We start from the raw sequence: 21,725 nt of genomic DNA on the forward strand, positions 1-21,725 counted from the left end.
TACAACTCACTCAAAATGCAATCTGAAAAGCAAGAACTGAATAGAGAGTGGGAGAAGCACATAGAGAAACCTTCAGGGACTGCTTGGGTAAGGATGAGGTAGTAAGATGCTGTGGTTGACCATATCTGGACACCAGGTACCCAAAGCTGCTCATGGGTCAAGATAAGGACAGGGAGAGGTCACTCATCAGTTACTGCCATGGGCAGAGCAGACCTGCCTTGGGGAAATTAGTTTATTACCAATCAAATCAGAGAAATAAAACCCCAGTCTTGAAAATCCCTTTCCCCTTTCTTTTCTTCCCAGGGTTTACTTCTCTCCTGATTTCTCCACCTCCTTCCCATGAGCAGTGCAGTGGGACAGTGAATTGGGATTGTGGTCAGTTCATCACACTCTGTCACTCCTTCCTCCTCACAGGGAGGATTCCTCACACTTTCCTTGCTGCAGTGTGAGGTCACTCCCACAGAAGACAGTCCTCCATGGACTTCTTCCCCTTGAGTCCTTCCCACAGGCTGCAGCTCTTCACAAACTGCTCCCATGTGGATCCATTCCATGGGGTGCAGTCCTTCAGGAAAACAAAGATCCAGTGCAGGACCCTGCAGGGTTACAAATGCTGCCAGCAAACCAGCTCAAGTCTGGGCTCCACTGTCCACACACGTTCACAGGTCCTGCCAGGAGCCTGCTCTAGTGCAGACTTGCCACACTGTCACGGTCTCCTTCAGGCATTCCCTTGCTCTCCACCATCACATCTCCTCAGAGCACATACTAATAATCAAATTATAGGCTAGAACATTTCTTGTCCCTTGTCGAACTGTAGCTGCAAAGTTTATCTCTCCAATGACACAATCAGGTCTAAAAATAGAGAAGGGGTAGGGAAAAAGAAAGTAAATAACTACACAGTCTAAGACAAAGACATCCATCCACTATTCTACCAACCAATACATTTTCCCTACAGAATTATTTGTTTTATGCAATTATAATTTCTATTTGATACAGGATAAAGACACAGGTGGCAGAACAGAGACCCACAATACTGAGAACTCCCCCATTAAAACTGTCTATTTCATTTAGAAACTTTCACAATTCAAAGCCCATCTACAACTAAGCAAAGAAGTCCTCTGAATGATCTGGAAAGAAAAAAATGAGATGGATCATGTACTGGGATGAAGGGAAAAAACACATTACTTTAGGCTCCTTTTATATCATGTTTATAAAAAGAGAAAATTATTTTTTTACTTGACAGGAAAAGAACAAATATGAATTTTAAGAAACAAGTAGAAAACACAGCAAAATATGTTCAGAGGAATGTTGTGTGTGGGAATCCACCTTCCTGCCTTCTCTAAGTATATCAAAAGTTAAAAAACCATTCTAGAAAAAAATTAAAGCCTACGGTAGAAAAATTTTTCAAGTAGATTTATTTCAGGGATAAAATCCACAAATTCCTACTATGCGGTGTTAGAGAAAGACAGATATCTTATTGACTGCAGTCTCCACAATCTAAATAGAGTATTTCATCACTGCTGCTGCCAAAATAGACAGCATAGAAATGTGTCTGACAAGTGTAAAGAAAACCTGAAAGATTTATTATTTGCATTGCATTAATAACTGAAGCCTCTGAAGGAAGATGAACCAAGTGGGATCAACTGGTTAAAAATAAATAATTGGCATTGTATTTCTAGAAATAACCTTTTTCCATAACTTATCAGGCAACTTTTTCATATTACTTTTTCTTTCGGATTGGACACCCTTTCCTCTTGATGCCTATTTAAGAAAGTATCACATATAGTCAATGATTCTGTTTACCTGAGAAACATGAAAAGTTCCCTAACATAGGAGTCACCAAATCATACATCTAAATTGCAAACATCAACTAAAAGTAGATTATTTTCTGAGCATGGAAAACACTTCCTGAACAGAAAAGTAGCTTAAAGAAAAATATATTGAACCAAACTACTAAAATTAAGCAAACAGCACAGGGCTGCTCTTGATGGCTTAAGTAGCACCTCTAAGGTTCTTTACCTTTCCCTTTGTCTTTCTGTCCTTTTTTAGCATTTTGACATTCTAAAACATTACTCAGACTATGTAGTTATTTAGGGTGGTATAGATTGAGAGAATTAAGAGTTTTTTCACCATTTTTTTCACTCATTGACTTATTAGGAGAGAAGACAACTTCTGGCTATGTTGAAGCATAACTGCATTCAGCCTTTAGTAGTCAGTCACTATCAGCAGATGACAGGTGATCTGTCAGTCAGTAGATTAAAGGTAATGCCAGAGGCCCTTGCTGCTATTGCAAGAGATTCCTGTAATGGTTTTAAAAATATACAGAAAATATTGTCACTGCTACAGTTCCAGCCATGGAATACCTCTTATAGCTGAAATAATTATTATTAAAACACCCTCTCCTTAAATTGTTTGCATCATTATGCTGTTTTGAGAGCAGCAAAGTGCAATAAAACCCAATCCGCCAACTCAACAAACGTGTATTTGTTTTGAGAGAATAATTTTTATGGTAGATGATGCAGAAGAAGGAAAGGAAGTTAACACAGGGGAAAAAACAATGGTCATATAAAATTTAAAAATTAGGACACAAACCCTTATGGAGACACAAAATTGAAGACTGGAAAGGGAAGAGAGAAATCTGGGATTTTATAACTGTGCTTGACCATAACAGAAGTCTCATAATACCAGTATAGTTGAATGTGATTCTCAATTCTTTGTTTAGATAATAGCAGTGGAAAGATTAGAGTTTGGGGGAGTTTTGGTTGTTGTTTGGGTTTTTTTCTTGTTTTGTTTTTAATATGCATGTCAGCCAAATAATTTAGAGTGTCAAAATATAAATGTCAAAGTCAGTCTGTCTTTCTGTCAAGAATACACAGAGAATGTGAGCATGTTGCCAACTTCTACAACACTGTCAAAAGTATTAACAGCACTTTTTTTCCCCTCAAGGCATATGGTTCAGTAACAACCCAATGAGCTTCCATTTTTTAATAATGTGTTATTTGTGCTTAAAAAGCACAAAGGCAAAAATAACAGACAGAAGTTAACTGATAATAATACAGTGACAACACAGCTGTGGTGGTCTGGAAGAGCTAATAACGGGCTACTACAGTAAAATCTGTGGATGGCAGTGCCCTGAAACTAATTAGGAAGGAGCTGGAGTAATGAAGAATCACCATTAAGGGGACAAGTACCACCAACAAGAACAGCCTCAAAGTCTCGAGTCTGTGCTCCTCATGTGATCAAAAAATCATGGCAGCTCCTCACCACATCCAGCACAAGAGAGATTTACTGTGGAATGAGGGTGATGAGTGCAGAGTTTTGTGCAGGCCTCTGCAGCAAATACCCTCCCATAACCCAGAACTGGGTTAAATTATGCCCACTGCTGGGCCAGCACTCTTATTTCTGAGAATGGAACTGAGATTTTTCTGGAATGAACTTGTAAGGATTTCACAATGCTGTTTTTCACAACCATTAAGAGCCATCTTAAGGGCTTAAGACACACCTACAGATGTGATACTTTTTCCCCTTCCTTTTTATTAACGGAACGCGTTTGTACTCATGGGCTTGAGAAAGTCCCCAGCTCCCAAAGAGAGCAGAGAGAATGGAACGGGAACACCATCAAGGAGTCATAAGGACAGCGTTCTTTCTTCTTTATTCACCTCAGCCTCTTCATGGCATGAAATCTGACAGTGTGCTGGGCAACAAGTTTGGCCCTGCTAAAAAGTAACACACATTTCCCTCTTTTCACTTCTTTATCTGAAGTACCTCATGATTTTTAACAAATACAGTTTTGGAAAGAACACCACTGCTCTGTAAGAGATTCTTATCTCAAAAGTCCCATATCTTTCCATTGGATTTTTAATCAAGGTACTTCAATGGAAAATAAGAAAAACTGCACCATACATACATTTGCACGTCCACAGTGCACAGGGTTTATTTAATGTGCACATCAAGTATAACACACTTTCACCACCTGCTTTATATTCGTATCACAAATGCAGGCAAATGTTTAAAACTATGATAAAAAGGAAAAATTATGACTATTTAATGCTTTAATTTCTCATTTTCAAGGTGCATTGGCACTTACGTGTAAAAGCAGCTTTTTTCATAGCTCTGCAGTGAGGAATGGAGTATCTTATACTGGAACTTATAAATCAAATCACAAAAATATATATACATTAGTGTAATATACATACAATTTGTTTTGGATAAATCTCCACCCTGTAAGAGACTACCTTTGTGTGTTTTCACTGTGAATTATTTAAAAAAAAGCAAGCAAGTTAAATGCCCCAAAAGCACCAAAAAACCTGCTACCACAACAGGCTGATTTTCAGGAATTGAGCAGATATTCAAATAAGACTCCCAAATATATAACATTTAATTCTTGATTATTTTTGTCTCAAATTACATGACTCTCGACAAATAAGTGTCAATAAAAAAGAAAACCCATTGAAGAGAAAATGTATTGCAATCAAAAAAGATCTGAAAACCTATTGCCTTTAAATTGAATTGTTCTGGACTTATTTCTATTTAGCTGTAGACACTATTAAAGCCACTGGAGTTCTGTACTTCTTCCATAAGTTTCAGTCACTATATCACATGCACATCAGCTTGCTTACTGCTGAAAGTACAAGTAATAGGATTTATGGTACATGTGGAAAATAGCAACAAAATTCCAAAGCCCTTGAATCAGCAAAGCTATTTTTTTCAGGAGCTACTAAATTATCAAAAAGTAGAAGAAATCATCAAAAATAGAAGATATTTTTCAGAGTATAATTCCAGCCATCAACATTTTCACAACGATGACTTTGTCAGAACATTTCTTCTCATTCAGGTACCAGATAACACATGTAGATCTTTCACAATACTTGCACCAAAACATGATATTATCCCAATGTTGTGACACAGTAAATTCATATCATAATGGATTATTGTGTGTTGCCACTCCAGGGTACTTTCTCAGCCAATTGTTGTTTTCCATTTGGTGTCATCTCTCTGCCGGACATCACACTGTTTTGGCAATGGTAGCCCAGGTTGGTTCCAGGTTCTGCTCCACTCCTCTCATTAGAGCTCTTTAGTGTTATCTAAACTCTTGCATGTGGTGCTGTTCATGCAGCTCTCTGCTGCTCACAGATGCTTCTCAAATCCCATATGCAGATAAACCTAGACCAAAAGATTCCCAACACCTCATACATTCTTATAGCTGCATCTTTCTGGGCTTTTTTTTTTTGCTGGCTTTTTCTCTCCCCTTCATTTTCTGCTTCTCATGTTTTTGAAAAGCATGAGACAAAAACTATTTTGTCAGGAATTCTTAAATCTTCTTAAAATTTTAATCTCTTTCCTCCTCTTGCCCTGGTATTTCTTTTCCCCTAAGGTAGGATGATGGCAGTATTTCATATTGGAGCATACAGCAAGGGAAAGAATGGATTTATAGGAAACCATTCTATTTCAGTACTGCAGATTCCCATTATACAACTTATTCTTAGGAGCAGTAACTCACAGATTAAAGTAGTAGATATACATTCAAACTCAGGTAGAAGACAAGATGTAAATTTTAGTTTTGAAGTACTGAAAAGCCAAGGATACTATTTATCCCTCTGAGTCAATATATGAGGACATGGCCAAGTAGCTCTAAACCAGGAAGGATGACTGAAATCAAAGCCGTGTGCCACTGTGTTAACTGCTGCCAAGAGCGGCTGTGAAAGTGTTCCCCCACCAGTCTTAGGATTTCTGTGTAAACAACCAAAGCACGTGCCCTCTCTCAGCCGAGCTGGCTCAAACATCTGACTGACAGCTTGCTGCCTTTAATGAACTGGAAAACTGTGTCTTCTGCCTCTAGATTTGGGAAAGTTCGGCTCTGAGAAATCATGAGCTGCTCTTGGGCCTCTCCATCATCCCACTCCTTTCAACAGTCTACTTTGAATAATTAAAAGACACAGGCTTGTTTAACATTTCTGAAGGTTTTTTTGACTCTCAAGACATACCACTTTATCTTTCCTGTTGCTTTATGTCATTCAGACAGAAGATTCAGGTATTTGGAAGCTACTAGGCCCCCATGACAAAAGCTTTTATTCCCAAATGAAATGCGGTCAGCTTTTTCTCCTTAATATGTGCTCGTATTCATTAGCAAGATGACATTTTTCCACAAAACTGCATCTATAGAATGTAGCAGATCACATTCACAGCACTAACACCTTACCAAGAATTGTGCTGACTTAGGACTGCTGGACCTGATATCCACATTCTGTGTAAAAGACCTTATGGAATAAAGATAACTGAGATGCCCATCACCTAATTTTAACTCCAAGTTTTGGGGTTTTTTTTCTTGTTATGGTTATTACAACCAAGAAAGGCCTTTTAGTTTTAAAAAGACAGGAGGGTGATAGGAAAGCTGTTTCCTGAGCAGAGCACTGCTAGACAGGATGTGAATGTTGCTATGATTCTTCCTTGCTGTGAAATTGAATTAGTCTCAATGTAGAGCTGCTGATTAACCACTGCAACTGGTACCACTTAAGTTGCAGCAAGAGTTCTAAGTTCATATCCCATTCTACCTTATGTAAAGTTGGTTTTAATTTTTCTTCTTCATCCTTCCTCCACTTCAGGAGTTTTCTCCAATCCAGAAAACATTTCCAGATTAGTCTGCCTCATTTTCTCCTGGCAGCTTCCCCAAGAAACACATCCCCCTGCAGTGGCCCGAGTAAGGTTTTTCCTCCCAGGGCAGAGGAATCTCCTTCTGACACTCCTCTTGAAGATGGAGCACTTTACACAGAAGCTTGCAATAGGCCCCTGAAATCCTTACAGAGAATTTCATAGCTGCTAAATGAGAAGAAATTCTGTTTGTGATGTTGGTTTCTGAATCTGTGTCCTCACACTAGAATAATAAACAAAAACCTTCCGCTCTTAACAGCTGCAGCCTCAAAAATCTATGAGTGATTGAGCTCAGTGGACCTCAGGCCACACAATTCTAGATTTCCCCCTTTCAGTAGTTTTCTTTCCTCTGGTGCACGAAGCATCCATTCCCTCCAGAGGCCCCCTGTGACATCTGTTGAAACATCTGCTTCATTTTCTATTCTGTATAATATCCATAAGAAAACACTCAAAAAACCCCACAAAAAATTACTTGCATTTCTTACACTGAAAACGTAATAAAAGCACACATCATTTGGAGAACTTTTAACAACTTGTTCTCATCTTGAGTAACATAGTAACAAACTTTACAGGGAGAGAACAGTACACTTAAACACCAGTATTGCCAGTGTATCCTATGACATTTACTTTTCTCTACCACTTCCAAAGAAAACATGTACATATATGCTGTGCAACAGAAAGTGGAAAAAACCATATCTCATCATGAATCCACATTTGCAACACTGCCAAAATAAACATAATCAAGGGTAACCTAACACTCCTTCTTTCATCATAACCCAGCTTTCTTCCCCCACGTGTCCTTATCCCTTTAGCACACAAGGATAAGTATCCAAGGCTTTTTCAGCCAAGGTCTTTAGCTTTCTATGCTCTGCTTCATCCCTAGTAATAAAGTGGAATCAAAAATTATGTTTATTACACACTTATAAATAATTTCAGAAGTGATTTTTCTTCATTATATTTTAGAAGCAATGCACTGTTGAGAAATCCTATGTACTGTTTTAATCTATGAGTCATAAGCAAATTTTCACAATTAAAGGCCCGTTGTTCTCGTTCTTTTAAAACATATTTTGTAAGAATTAAGTTAGCACTTAGCAAAGATATTATATCTGCACTTCTAAAACAACTATGACCCTATCTACAAATTCTGACAGAGGAAAAAACTGAAGTTGCAACCCAGAGGTTAGAGGACTTTGTCATTTTGCTGTAAAATCCCTTGCTTCACCTGTGCACATGAAGGGAAAAGGGGAACAATATAACACGGCATAGGAAGATTAAACGCAGAAACAGCTTCTCAGTAAAACAAAATGTTTTAAACATGGAAATATTATAAGCTACTCTTAAAAAACATTGATCAAATGAAGTTTAGTACTGAAGAAAATAATGTCACCTGCACCTAGACATGTTCTTCAAAGAGAAAGAGAGCATAATTCTCCAAATTACACTCTTACCATTCTAGATCTGACAACTACCAAAGTAAGCACAATCCCCACATATCCTGCACTTGCATCACCTGAACACAGCTTCTTTTAGGACCATCACACCAGGAGATATGCTCCAAAGACTCTAGCTATCTGAGGAGTTGCCATTTCTAGGATTTCTAGGCACTGAACAGAACTTTGGTATAGATGTCCTGCCAGGCTTTCCAGAGCACAGCCTGCAGCACAAGCCATAGCCTGATGCTTCTTGGATGTGAGTCCACACAGATCCACAAAGTCTATACCTTTGCACTACCTTATCTAGATCATGTTACTTCTCTAGACAGCATTTCAAACCCTGCCATAACATTATTGTGAGGAGCATATGATTCGAAGCAAGTGGTGCAAGGTAGATGTGATGCTGATCAGTATTCTGTTTATATAAAAAAACCTAACTAACATGAAAAGATTGTCTGCTGGAAAAACTCAGCCCTTTAAAAACAGCCCAAAGTGCTTCTAGAATCTGAAATCCTTTCTCCTTATTTTGAAAATAGGATCTTTTGAGACAGACTCAGGAAGAGTAAGTTACAGTCAGCATAAGAAAATTAGTCATAAGCACCTAGCTACACACCATTATGGCCTTGTAAGTGTACATATATGCTTCTTTCCTCTCACCAAAATTCCCAATGAGATTCATTTGCAAGTGCCAGCTTTCTCCTACAAAACAGTATTTCCTACTATAGCATATAGATTTTCAACTGAGAAGAAAACAAAGTGAGAATCAATTTTGGTATTTTTCAAGTTATGCTAGACAAATTTTGAAGAATAAAACCTGATGAGCCGTAACTTGTTTCTACCACATCTACCCTTATATACATTTCCTATTGTACATACCCTTAAATAAATACAGATTTTAACCCTAAGAATATAATGGGATTATCATACTAAATAATTTAACACGACTTTTCATTTTCTAAATCAACACTCTACTCACTTCACTTAAAAAACCTGGAGATTTTTTTCTTCTTCAAGAAAAATTCAGAACTATGACACAACACAATGTGCAAAGCATCCTAATATCATATATTACAAATAGGTTTTTCACCCCAAGGATGGTTGGGTACTGGGACAGGCTCCCCAGGGAAGTGATCACAGCACCAGCCTGACAGAGTTCAAGAAGCGTTTGGACAACACTCTCAGGCACAGGGTGTGACTCTTGGAGATGGTGCCATGCAGGGCCAGGAATTAGACTTGATGAGCCTTGTGGGTCCAATCCAACTCAAGATATTCCATGATAATAAATAAATATTAATTATACTGCAAGGCTCCCTAGTAATTACTGTAAATAAATATTTAAACCAACTTAGCAAGATTTCTGAAGTCTTTAATAAAGGCAGATGCCAATAATTCATTTTGAAAAGTGGTAGATTGAAGATGAGCATTCTGAAATACTGTGAGAAATAAACGAACATAGGCTTGTGTAAAGAGCTGTATTTCAGAATGCTTTATACAGTAAAAGGCTGTCAAATGCACAGTTTTTCTCTTTAAATATCATCTATTTAATAGTTCTATTAGCCTGATGCATTTCATTTTTTTGCAATCATTTACTTAATATTCCTATACAGGTCTCATGGGTCTCAGTTCTTGGCTATTTGTACGCAACCCAAAAGAATTTTAAATTAAACTACTGTTTTAAACATGCCATTTTGATGTAAATGCATCTACATATGCTATATTTGTTTAGTGCTGCAGACTGACATGACATTCCATTTGCTTTTCTTTTTTATTGTATAAAAGGCTTTTTTTACCAAAGTTGTTGCCCTGATTTTAATGAAGTGCACAGTTCAAAAAGCAGTAATATGCAGGGTTTGCAAAGAGTCCAAGACACTGTACATCTAGATTTTTCATGACATATTTTGCATGTGCACACAAGGGAGAAGCTTGAAGTAGAAAAAGACTTTCTTATTTTTATCAGTATAAGTAGACTACATTCAGCCACTGCATTTAATATTATTCAGAATGACATTGTAGGCAACCACAGCTGTCATGTTCATATTTTGCTTTTTGAGATGGAATTAAATTCAACCACACAATTGTGTACATGATTTTCCATCAAATCTGCTCTTATTTTTAAACTTAAAGTACTGCAATGAGTTTATTCAGACAGTTACAGGGTTAAGAGACACCCCTGAAAAACACCCACAAGAGTGTTTTTCAATATATTTGAAATATTACAGCTCAGTGGAAACATTGAGCAAAATTATTGTACCCACTGAAGCAGACAACTTGGTATCAAAACTTAGGAACCTAAATAAAATTTCCAGATAGCAAATAAGGAATGACTTCTGGAGGAAATGAGAGAAAAGATACAATTAACAACATAATAAGTGGAGGAACTAAAAAGGTAAGGTGAAATGATGGAAGAGAAAAGGACACAGCATCCATATAAAATGATCAATGAGACACAGGTACAACCTACAGTAACACAAGACAATCCAATTTAACTCTTCTTAATATACACCAGGAGCCTGAGAAAAGATCTAACTACGTCAATTCTGCTACACAATTGGTTTAGAAGAGCCGCTGTCTTTCATGATAAACATCGGATGTTAGGATGGCTGAACCTCCAACACAGAGAAGTTTCCTTTCACAGTGAAAGCATAAATATATTCACAAAGGAGAAACACTGCAGAATTTTTTTTGTTTGTTTCCAACTGTGTTTTTATTCCAGCATCATGCACTTTTTTTTCATTTTATTTTTTCCTAAACTTGTAGGTTACTCAGTTTTTCTACCACAGTTCATAAGGGAGATGACAAAACAGAGTATGGTGCAAATGGCAAAGCAAAGCAGCATCTGCAACTCCCATGTATAGCTGTCCCCAGGGGCAGCCCGGGCTGGCACAGCCCCTCCAGCCTACTGCCCACAGGTCTGTCTGCTCGAGTTAATCTCAAAACTAGATAATCTACCCTGGGTTAATCAAAAACAGACCTTAGCAAATCAAGACCTACAAATACCATTTTGTTTTATACAAAACCCAGGTGGAAAGATACAAGGATTTTAGGGGGTGGGGGGGGAAGAGAAGGAATAGGGACAGGACAACTTTTAAGAACTGTCAATATTCAGTGTTTGAACTTTTCTTTCAGGAAATTAACATCTGAATAAAAGTAATATTTTTTTTCTCTCCAGAAAACCAAGACCCAGATTCTCAACACCCCCTGAGATGGTTGTTTAATGAGTGTCATCTTTTACTTAATATTGACAGATAGCATTACACTGCAAAACCAAAATGTTTACACCACCAGGGAAGTTGGTTTGGTTTTGATTGGGTTTTTTTTTTGTTAAAACTACTGAAAATATTGCAGTTATTTGATTTTAATAAAATAATTTCATGTGTGTAGTCCAGTTCAGAAACAAAATGAGCACAGCTTTACAAAGTCAGTATTAAGACATTGATAGTTTTTCCCCTAATGTTCATGCTGGTTAATCACACACCTTTAATAACAAAAATGCCCATTGCTCCCAAGCAAGATTGAAAAATAATTGTTATTCATGTTTACTATTCATTTGTTTGCTATTCATTTGTTCAAGGCTTCTCCTTTATAATTAACCTCTTATAGCAAGCAGATTACATATCAGACATGTAAAAGCATGCTATTTAACTGCTTATTGAGTTGTATGAGGCTAGATCTTGAATTATCCCAGTGACATAAGAATGTGCAAACCAGTGCATTCTGAAAAGCATTCTTCTTCTTTGAAAAATTAAAAACTTTATGAAGTAACGTGACTTGTAAATCTCTCAACAATTACAAAGATAACTACTAGTTCCAGGAGACTTAAACATTTTAGGAACTCTCCATTTTTCGCTTACAATTCATAAAAAAAAATTTTGCTCAACTAATATGATCAAGTTATAAGAAACTGGCATTTATAGAAGTAAGTATTTTTAGAAACTGAATTTATAAATTTAATTGAAAAACTTGAAATTCATTTAGGCAGTAAAGGACATACTGTATCATTAATACAGAAAAAGCAAGACGAATTGAGATTATTTAAAATAAGAGTATCCAATAGAGCAAAAGCATTTTCAGGAGGGGAGCAGAAAGGTGTGGAGATGTAAACTCAAGGTTTCTAACTTAAAAATCAATCACATCCTTACCACATGCATTTCACTAATACTAACCAGACAAACACAGGCAAAACTCCCTGTGCTTAGTTTCAGATCATTCTGATTGAAGTCTCATCTCATTAAGTAACATACACTCTCTACAATTTGTCAGGGAATGCTGCAACTTGTTTCTGCAGCTGGATTTTTTCATCTCGTCTGTTCTGTACACTGTATGGCAATAGGAAAGAACGTGGCATGTGAAACAGGTATTTGAATGACAAATTATTTCTATGTTACTTTTATTTTCTACTTCAACAAGTAATTTAACATGTGCTGAAGAACATATGAACTTATTTTGCCATCTAGTCAAAGTTTATTGAACACAGAACTGTTTTCTGCCCTTATTTAACATAATCCCCATGGAGAATATTTAATTATTTTGGTTATTGCCTTCCAAAATTCTTATTTCTGGAACTTTCAGATGCATCTCTGAAAGTACTTCTCCCCTCAATCTCTACGGCTTTAATTTGGAAGGCTGAAAAGTAGGTTTGCCTTCTGTTTTCCAGGGTAACAGATTCTTCTGATTACTTTAAATATTTAAACTTTATTTTTGTTTCTAATTTTGTGAGGTTTTTTGGTCTTAGATTTTGGTATTTTCTGGTTTTTGACCTCCTGAGTCTTCTGGAACCACACTGAGACAGAAGGAACCACAGATGCATATTGGTTTCTGCTAGAGTATAGTATGGAGGGGTGGAAATAATAGCCTGGAAATGCATCATTTCACAATGGCTTTTTAAAGCCATTTTTAAAATGACTTTTTTTTTAGGACCCTGTCAAAGGAACCATATAGGAACCCCTATAGATTGTCAAAGTAGGTAAACCTGCACCATGTTGAATAGAATAAAATTAATAAACCACTACCAAGGCAGGGGCTTGCAAAGCAGGATATCTGGCTAATCACCTCCTTCCTGATTATAAGCATTAAGGATGTCTGTAACATCCAAGTGCTATTGAGACTGACTGCAGCTATAGCTCAAGTGAGAGAGTTTTATTTATCCTTTTTTGAAAATTATAATTTCGGTTGAAAATACTTTGGTTTATTGTCAATTAGAAGAATACTTAGTTTATGAGAGGCTAAGCAGAATTTATGGGAAATTGTTTCAGCTGGAAGACTGGGAACTGGTTTTTTACCCTCTTCATATATCCCAGATGATCCCCTCACTGAACACACAACCCATTAGTCTAAAAACAGAGGATGTTGAAATATTCTTTCAGTTCACAGTGACCACAATCATCTGTTTCTGCCTCTAGAACAACAGGCCTCAACTGTATGTCTATGGTTTACCTTCTCCAGTTAATCAAGTAATTTCCAGTCAAGCAGTGATTCTAACATCTGATAAACTTACCCTTTTATTAATAAATACAAGGCCTCCCACATCCTTGACAGTACATGGCTGCAGATCACTGCCACCAGTCTACACCTGTCTTGCCCACAAGTACATTTTACTTTCGGTGGTGGTCCAATAAAAATTTCAAAATATTTCAAAGATAACATGTTATTCAACAGAGATAAAGGCATCAAGTATTGCTCTACTGCCACAATGGCTTTAAGTAAAAAGAAAGGAGAAAGTAACATTTATGCTTCAGAGATACATGTCCCTCAAAAACCCCAAATCAACAGAGAAATATTTTTAGTACATTATTTAAATAAAATAAAAGACCTCACACACTCTTATATAAGCACTTGCACTGTTAAGCAAGCCCCAGAATGATTTTTCAGGGACTGGGCAGATTTCCTATTCTTAGAGAATTTCACTGAATTAAGCCATTAGCACTAGTTCCTGGAGAATGTCAAACACTTTGAGCGATTAAAATGAATACAGAAATCAGTGACATGACATTCAGTCCCAGGGACGGTTCCTTATTTTACCCTGTACATATTTGAAAGACTGTTCCACTTTTGAAATAATAGATGTTGTCATTTTTATAAAAGTCATGATAGAAAATACAACCATAATAGATTTTTCCGGTCTTAAATTATGTTTAAAAGTTTAGTTCCTTCCTAACGTTCCAGTGGAATGACTTTTTGGCAGAACTAGCTGGAAAGTAGAAAGCAGATTTAAATGCAGAGCTTAACCCATTTATTTCTGATCTGAAATGAGTACTAATATTTGTAAAATTCTGAAGTCTTCTTCAAGCTTTAAGTTACTAAAATAGTCTTCTTTAAAATAATCATTTCGCCTTATTTGCCTTTTGATATTTTTTCTCCTGAGAATTTATAGAGAGATTATTTGGCAAAGTAACTGAAAAGTCCAACTTTTCCTTTTTTTTCCCAACTGTTTAGCTTATTTCTTTATAACTCTCAACAACCCTTTCAATTTGGAGAAATTCCTCCCAGACTGGCTCTGCAGTGGAGCTATTCACTGCAGCCATTTACTGTTTTTTCTTAAGTATTACGCAAACAAGGATTAGAATTAAACACATACATTTATTAAACATCCATGTAAAACACTCTCCATTCCATAACAAGCTGATCACCAAGGCATGCAGTTTTTTGCCCAAGACCAAATGGGGGGAAAAAAATTAGCTAGTTACACTCCACAACAAAAGAGAAGATGCCCAAGCCTTAAACAAAAAGGAATTATCAGTAAAGCATATGTAGCACATTAAACCAAGAAATACTTACCAGCATAAAAAGACAAGAAAACCAAAATCAGACAAAAAACCAACTCAACACACAAAAAAAAAAAAAATCCCTGAAATCAAGGTCAAAACTTGCTTTTTCTCCAAATAAGCACTGTCTGTCTTGTGGAATATGCAAAAACTACAGTAATAGTTGTTTTATACCAAGTCTTATTCCAGAAAACACTTTCCATGGGACTAAGAATTGAAACGTTTGAACTTTAGACATGAGTGAATGATACTTTTTCTTCTAGTAGAATAGCTCACATGACTAAAAGTAAGTTAACATCATTAGAGTTTATAGACCCTCATTCTACAAAGCCAGCTAATTGCTCAGTGTATCAGTTTTATTAGTGCACTGCAGCTTTATCTATATCCTCCACTAGCTGGAGTCATTCCCACAGTGCTGTATTTCACTGTTAGCTGCGTTCAAATTTCCACAAGTTAATGCATCTCTTCTCCTAACCAACTTTCCCTTCTGTATTACAAAGGAGTAAATAATATAAATTGCAAAAAAAATCCATTTTATAGGCAATAATAGCTAAAATGAAGGCAAGCTTTTACAATTTTACATTGATGTTCTGCAGCTTTTCTTTGGACCATTCAACAAAGATAAATGTAAGCATACAGATCAAATGTAAGCATATATTTTGGTATTAATTAAAAATTAAGCAAGAGCCCTACTGTACGGCTACATCATACAAAGTTGTCACTTGTTGAATTTGATACTTGGAGTTTGTACAAGGTGAATTTTTATATTGTAGAAACAGTATTGAAGAGAAAATAGAAGCAGTGATGATGAGTTTCCACAGAGAGACTATGAGACGATATCAGTCAGGTCATTGCATGTAACTACCCAGGACAAAGCAGCTATTGCCTTTTCTGCCTGAAAAGAATCTGGAGAGAAAGAAGTTGAGTTGTTTTCCCGCCACGTAGATTTAATCTGGACACCCTTGCTATTTCAGGAAGTTAGAAGTCCTTTCTGAATGACACCTTCAAGGAAGTACATAAAATGGGTTATTGCCTTCTTAGCCAGTGTAAGTTCTCCACAGCTTCATCTGTTCTTTTTCAGATGTTCCCACAACAGCATGACTTACCAAGAGCATTGCAAGTTCAGCAAATGCATGCACACGTGCTGCTGCTGAACTTCACTTTGCACTCCACTGTCATACTTGGTTCTATTGTTTTAACTAATATACTTAGTACTCTACTGCATGAGGATGGACAACACACACCTCTGAAACAAAGGACAAATTTTGAGGGTAACACAGAGAAGTCATTTATTACAGTAAAATTAATTCTTATCAGAATCTTATAGGTCTATAAATGTAATGTATGTGTGTGAATAAGGGTATGGACTAGTGTTTGTAATAAATAATTATTGAACACTTCTAGAGCAGCCATATGACTGTACAATAAGAGTTATACATTCTCACTATAAATCCCTCCAATCATGTAGGGTTACATAACTAAAAAGCTTGAGCCACTTAAATTGAATTAGTCAAAAACAATCCATGGCTAATTGGCATCTGCATCTTCAAATAACATTTGCTTTCTAGTTAAAGTCACACAAACCAAAAGGAAAAAACCTCCACATCCATCTCATCAATTACTTCATACATTTCATGACCACTTCCTTGATGATGACTTTATGCTACAATACTCCCTATTTTTTTTCATTTCAAAGGATTTTGAAATGCAGGCCTCTTCCACAATTTGGTTTTCAGCATTTAGTCTTTCTGGAAGAACCTTTCCAAGGGATCATTCCTGCTACCCTCCTCCCCAAAAAAGAAAAAAAAAATACTTAAATACAAGGCCTTTTCTTCTAGAAGAATAAAGAAGTATCACAAATACCACTAACTGATAATTATATATGTTGCACTCAACTAAAAGCAACTAAATTAGTGAAGAATACAAAACCACCTCTTCTATATATTTTTTTTACTAAAACCCATCACAAAAACACTGCGCAAGCACTAGAAAATGTGTATGTAAGTTACATAAAATTATGTGCTGCATAATCATGGCATATTTATCCATGACACTGTAATTAATAATCAGCTGTCAACATCCTGGAATGATTTTCCAAACATGTTAAACATAGGATGCTTAAATATTTTTAACTTCTTTTGTTAACATGCATCTTTGAACAAGCAGAATTATTTTTCCAAAGCACTGCATTATTACGAACGCCTGAATAGGATTAAGAGGCTTTCTCAAAATACAAGAGACGAAGGGGATTTCATCTGCTATGTGGGAAGCCAATGCTGTTCATGGACTTCTCAGGTTTACATTACATTCATTATCCACAAGCACTGTTAGGTGTTGACAGTTCTAACTTCCTTCACTGGAACAACAAGCCCTGCAAAACCGAACGCGCACAGAATTTACGATTCACCGCCCATCTGCCAAGGCAGCGAGTCAGTCCTTCAGAAGCTCATGTCACAGCAGGCACATCTCCCCCAACCTTTCTGGGGAGGTGAGAAGAGGGAGTCACGGCCAGAACCAGGAGGGGGAGCTGAGGAGAAGAGGTTTACACATAGTTTAAACGGCACATAAGTCTGCGCCTCAACCTGCTATGCCAGAGGAGTCAGCATAAGTTTGTAACAGGATATTAATTTCCAGGTCCAGAGGAGGACCTCAAAAATGAAATAGACAGCTGAAGCACATCTACTGTGACGAAAAAACAGAGTTGGGGTTGTTCAGCCAGAGAAGGGAAAGCTCCAGAGGAACTTTTTGCAGCCCTTCAGTTCCTAAAGGGGGCCTACAAAAGAGCTGAAAAGGGACTTTTTATAAGGGCATGTAGTGACAAGACAAGGGGGAATGGCTCCAAACAGAGTAGGTTTAGATTGGATGTTAGGAAGAAATTCTTTACTGTGAGGCTGGTGAGGCTCTGGAACAGGCTGTGCAGAGAAGTTGTGGATGCCCCATCCCTGAAATGCTCAAGTCCAGGTTATAAAAGGTACTGAGGAATCCGGTCTAGTGGAAGGTGGCCCTGCCCATGGCAGGGTAGGGTGGGGGTGGAACTGGATGATCTTTAAGGTTTCTTCCAACTCAAATCATTCTAGGATTCCACAAAAAATACAGAGACACAGGTGAAATTAGGAGAGATTCTTTTGTCAGTAACATGAAGATGTTTTGACAATCTCTTTTGATGTTCAAAAACCCAGGAACACCTCCTCTTGGTCTTACTATTAAAAGCAATCAACATTCTGAAATATTCCTATTCTGGACTTTAACTTTCCCTTTTCCATAAGGAACATAAGTTTTGTCTATAGACCACAATTTTATTTCAAAGCATACTCAGATACATTAAAAGCATATTTATGTCCAATATTATTTTCGTTATGCTAAAAAAAAGTCACACTTCAAGTAATTGTCTGATGGTGCCAGTATGTTAACCATGAGGCTGTCATTAATTGATTTTGTGTCCAACTTAATTGTGTAGTGCAACCACAAAATGCTAGACAGATTACACAGAGAATTTCACTCATGCATCTTTTCAAACTACTGCTTATGCAATGTTTAGAAAAGAAAAAGATATTAAAATACTGAACTAAGAAAAGTAAAGTGGAATAAGTAGAAAAAATAGATCAATGATTTAAATACAAGTTTTAAAAAGATGTGTAACTCAATACAAAAAAAAACCACTGTGCAACCTTAGTAGAAAAATTCTTTGACAAAGAATAAACATGAAAGTACATACCAAACACTAGTATTCTCTATGAGGTTGAAATTGAGAGACAAAAGTCAAATGATTACAAGTAAAACCTTTCAGCAAATACAGATTGTTTACAGCACACATTGCATTTTTTACTTTTTTAAAATATAAGTGAAATATAAAAAAAAACCCCACAGTGTTCAGTCTTTAAGACAATGTTATAAAGTATATTATTTTCAGCAGTTACTAAAAATGTTTTGGAAGGTATAGAACAAAACTTACTTTGACTCAATTTTCAATAGCAGAGCATAGAGAACAAAGGCAGGAGATATGAACAAGAGAGGCCTGAGCTCTTAAACTCATCAAGGCAGAGGCTTATGCTTGGATTTGGAGAACTAGATGAACATAAAGCATGAGCAGGAATAAAAGTCATTAGGTCAGTGAGAGGATTTTTGCACAAACAGATCATTTGTTGCAGAGGAAAAATGTTGCAGTGGTTTTTTAGACCATGCTGGTACCTATTCTGTCCCTGGCAGCAGCTGCAGTGGGAAAGGGATTTTAGAACAGGCGAGTGAATAGACAATTTCTGCAGTTTTAAAGGTTCCCGATTTGCTGTGTCAGGCACAGTTTCTTTATCCATTTTACATCCATGACCTACAAGTTTTGAGTCTACTGTAGTTTTCACATTACAAGTTTTGGTGAATAGCAAACCCAGTCTGTCAAGTTGTGATGTTCCTAAATCTGGCATTTCCAAGGTCAGAAACTGTTATGAACTTTTTTTATTGTTTCATGTCTTCACTTACTTTACTATTATAACTTTTTCTACTTTCAGACTTCACAGCTACAACTGGTTCTAATTTCTCCATTATTTCTATTTTTAAAACCTATTTCTACAACTTTCTAGAAATCATCTTACCTTTACTACTTCCCACAAGAAACAGGTAAGCCTGTTTTTGGATTATTGTTCCACTCAATGTACTACTTAACTTCAGTGCAGAACATATATTTTATCTGATGCCTTTTGCCCATTTGGTATTGTACAGCTCCTCCCCATTGGGAGGATCTTCAAAAAAACAAAAAACAAAAATACCCCCATCAAACTGCCCCCATCCCCTCTCAAAGAGAAAAAAATAAGACAGCTCAACATCAATTTCATTGGGTATTTAATATGAAAAAATAAGGAAGTTTCTGAATTATAAAAAGCATAGAAGATTCCCCAACACACAGGAGGGCCTGTCTCACAGAGAACAATTAACCCAAGGATTACTGTATGGAAAACAGACAAGAACAACACTTGAGAGTGAAAGGCCTGTTTACATTGAAACACTAGAGACCTGTATTTACATCAAACTGTAATTAACCACAAGTGTCAACAGGACAATCCCACCCACAGGAAAAGCAGATGTAATACAGTGATGGATCAGCAAAGTATATACCATGGAAATATTCTATTTCAGCAGTAATAAACCCAATATATGTCTATGGGACATTTATGATAAAGATAGAAAGAGTTTTAATCCCACTTTGGAATTTCTTGCTTTGATCTATGTTGGAAACCAAAAATAATCAATCTTAAAAAAACCCCAAATTAACAAAATTCCATGGAAGAAAGAAAACTCACTTTATGCAATACACTAAAACTCTCCTTTTTTCCCCTCATTCTTTTAAACCATAGAGATGGATGTGGTGATGTGGTCATTGGAGTAAAGACAGTTTTGCCTGATTGAATTTAAAAATTATATTAGCATTGTAGATAATTAGGAATATTAATGATACCTATAATGTATAATAAAATATAACCTCAGAGAGAGTTAGAATAATTGGTGTTTGCAAGAAGCAATAGAAATAGGCATGCTCTATATATAGCACTAGCTGCACACATGTATGATACCTGTTACTATCAGTAACTGCCATCTATTCTTTCTGGGGGAAAAAAGTTCAGGAGAAAAAAAAAAAACTGCCTGCACAAGAAAGTATTTTTTTTACTGAAAAGAAAACAAGAGAGCAGCACTGGAATATTGAGGTTTATTTCCAGATCTTCAACTGATCTAATGAGCACATTCAGGTGATTTAATTTGCTATTACACATAAGTTTCATCACCTGTAAAATGGTACTTATTTCCATTGTAAAACTCTTGAAATGTACTGATGAAGATCTCTACATAATCAAGTACTTTTATTTTTTAGTTCACTAAGTAGGCATCTAGGTCAAGAGATTACAGAATCTAAGATTTAAGGAACAAAAAAATTATCACATGCAATATTAAAAAGTATTCCCACAGCCTTGAGAGTATCACTGCTGAGATAATACAGATAAAACCCAAAACCCTACTAAAATAATTGTTCCCAATTAGTAAAAAAATAATTTTGATGGAAAGTAATTAATTTATTCCAAAAATCATCTATAGCTTTCTTAAATAAAAATCTCTCATACTTCAGTTTAAGCGCATAATAATTTAGATTTGTACATATTCTTCTACAGAAATACAACTGCATTGGCTAGAAAACAAAACTTATTTACTATGAACTGGCTCTTTCTCAAATCCTATTAAAATCAAATTGCTGGAATATTAATGACTAACTTATAATAATTGACACTGAGCAACAATGTTAATTAAAGTAGCAAACAGAAACAAAAGCCAGCTAGCACAGAGGAAAATGGTCTGTATTTATGATTTGCAGAATTACTGTGCTCTTAGCTTTGGGGAGATATTACCAAGCCTTTGCTTAATATAAAGATAACAAAAGCATTTTTGTCAATTCTATTATTTTATTTATGCTCAGGTTACTCTATCACTGAAAACAATTTATATAACACTCCAACTTTACATTTCCTTTGTCATTGAGAGTTTACAGGAACTGGGAGGCTGCCAGCCAGCTCATCCAGCTGTCACTTCTACTCCTTTCTACCCAAAAGGGGAAAACAGGAAAATTCTTGTCTTGCTTCAGCAAGATACTCCAAGCAAAATACAGAATTGTCACTTGATACAATGGCAGCACCAGAAGACCAAGTACAGACTATATCCCCCTAATGTACGAAGGCATTGGGCTTCACACATTTGCAATCTGCCAAAAAGAAGATACCCTCAACAAGACTACAAGGCTGCTGAACCAAGGATAGGAATTGGTAGGATAAAGGTCCCTGTTTTCCTTTTTCAGCAGAGCTGTGAAGACAGGCAATCAACCTGGAAAACCCAGTCCCAGTTCAGCTCTACC

The sequence above is a fragment of the Ammospiza caudacuta genome, chromosome 3 (assembly GCF_027887145.1).
Source record: "Ammospiza caudacuta isolate bAmmCau1 chromosome 3, bAmmCau1.pri, whole genome shotgun sequence".
Lineage (NCBI taxonomy): Eukaryota > Metazoa > Chordata > Aves > Passeriformes > Passerellidae > Ammospiza > Ammospiza caudacuta.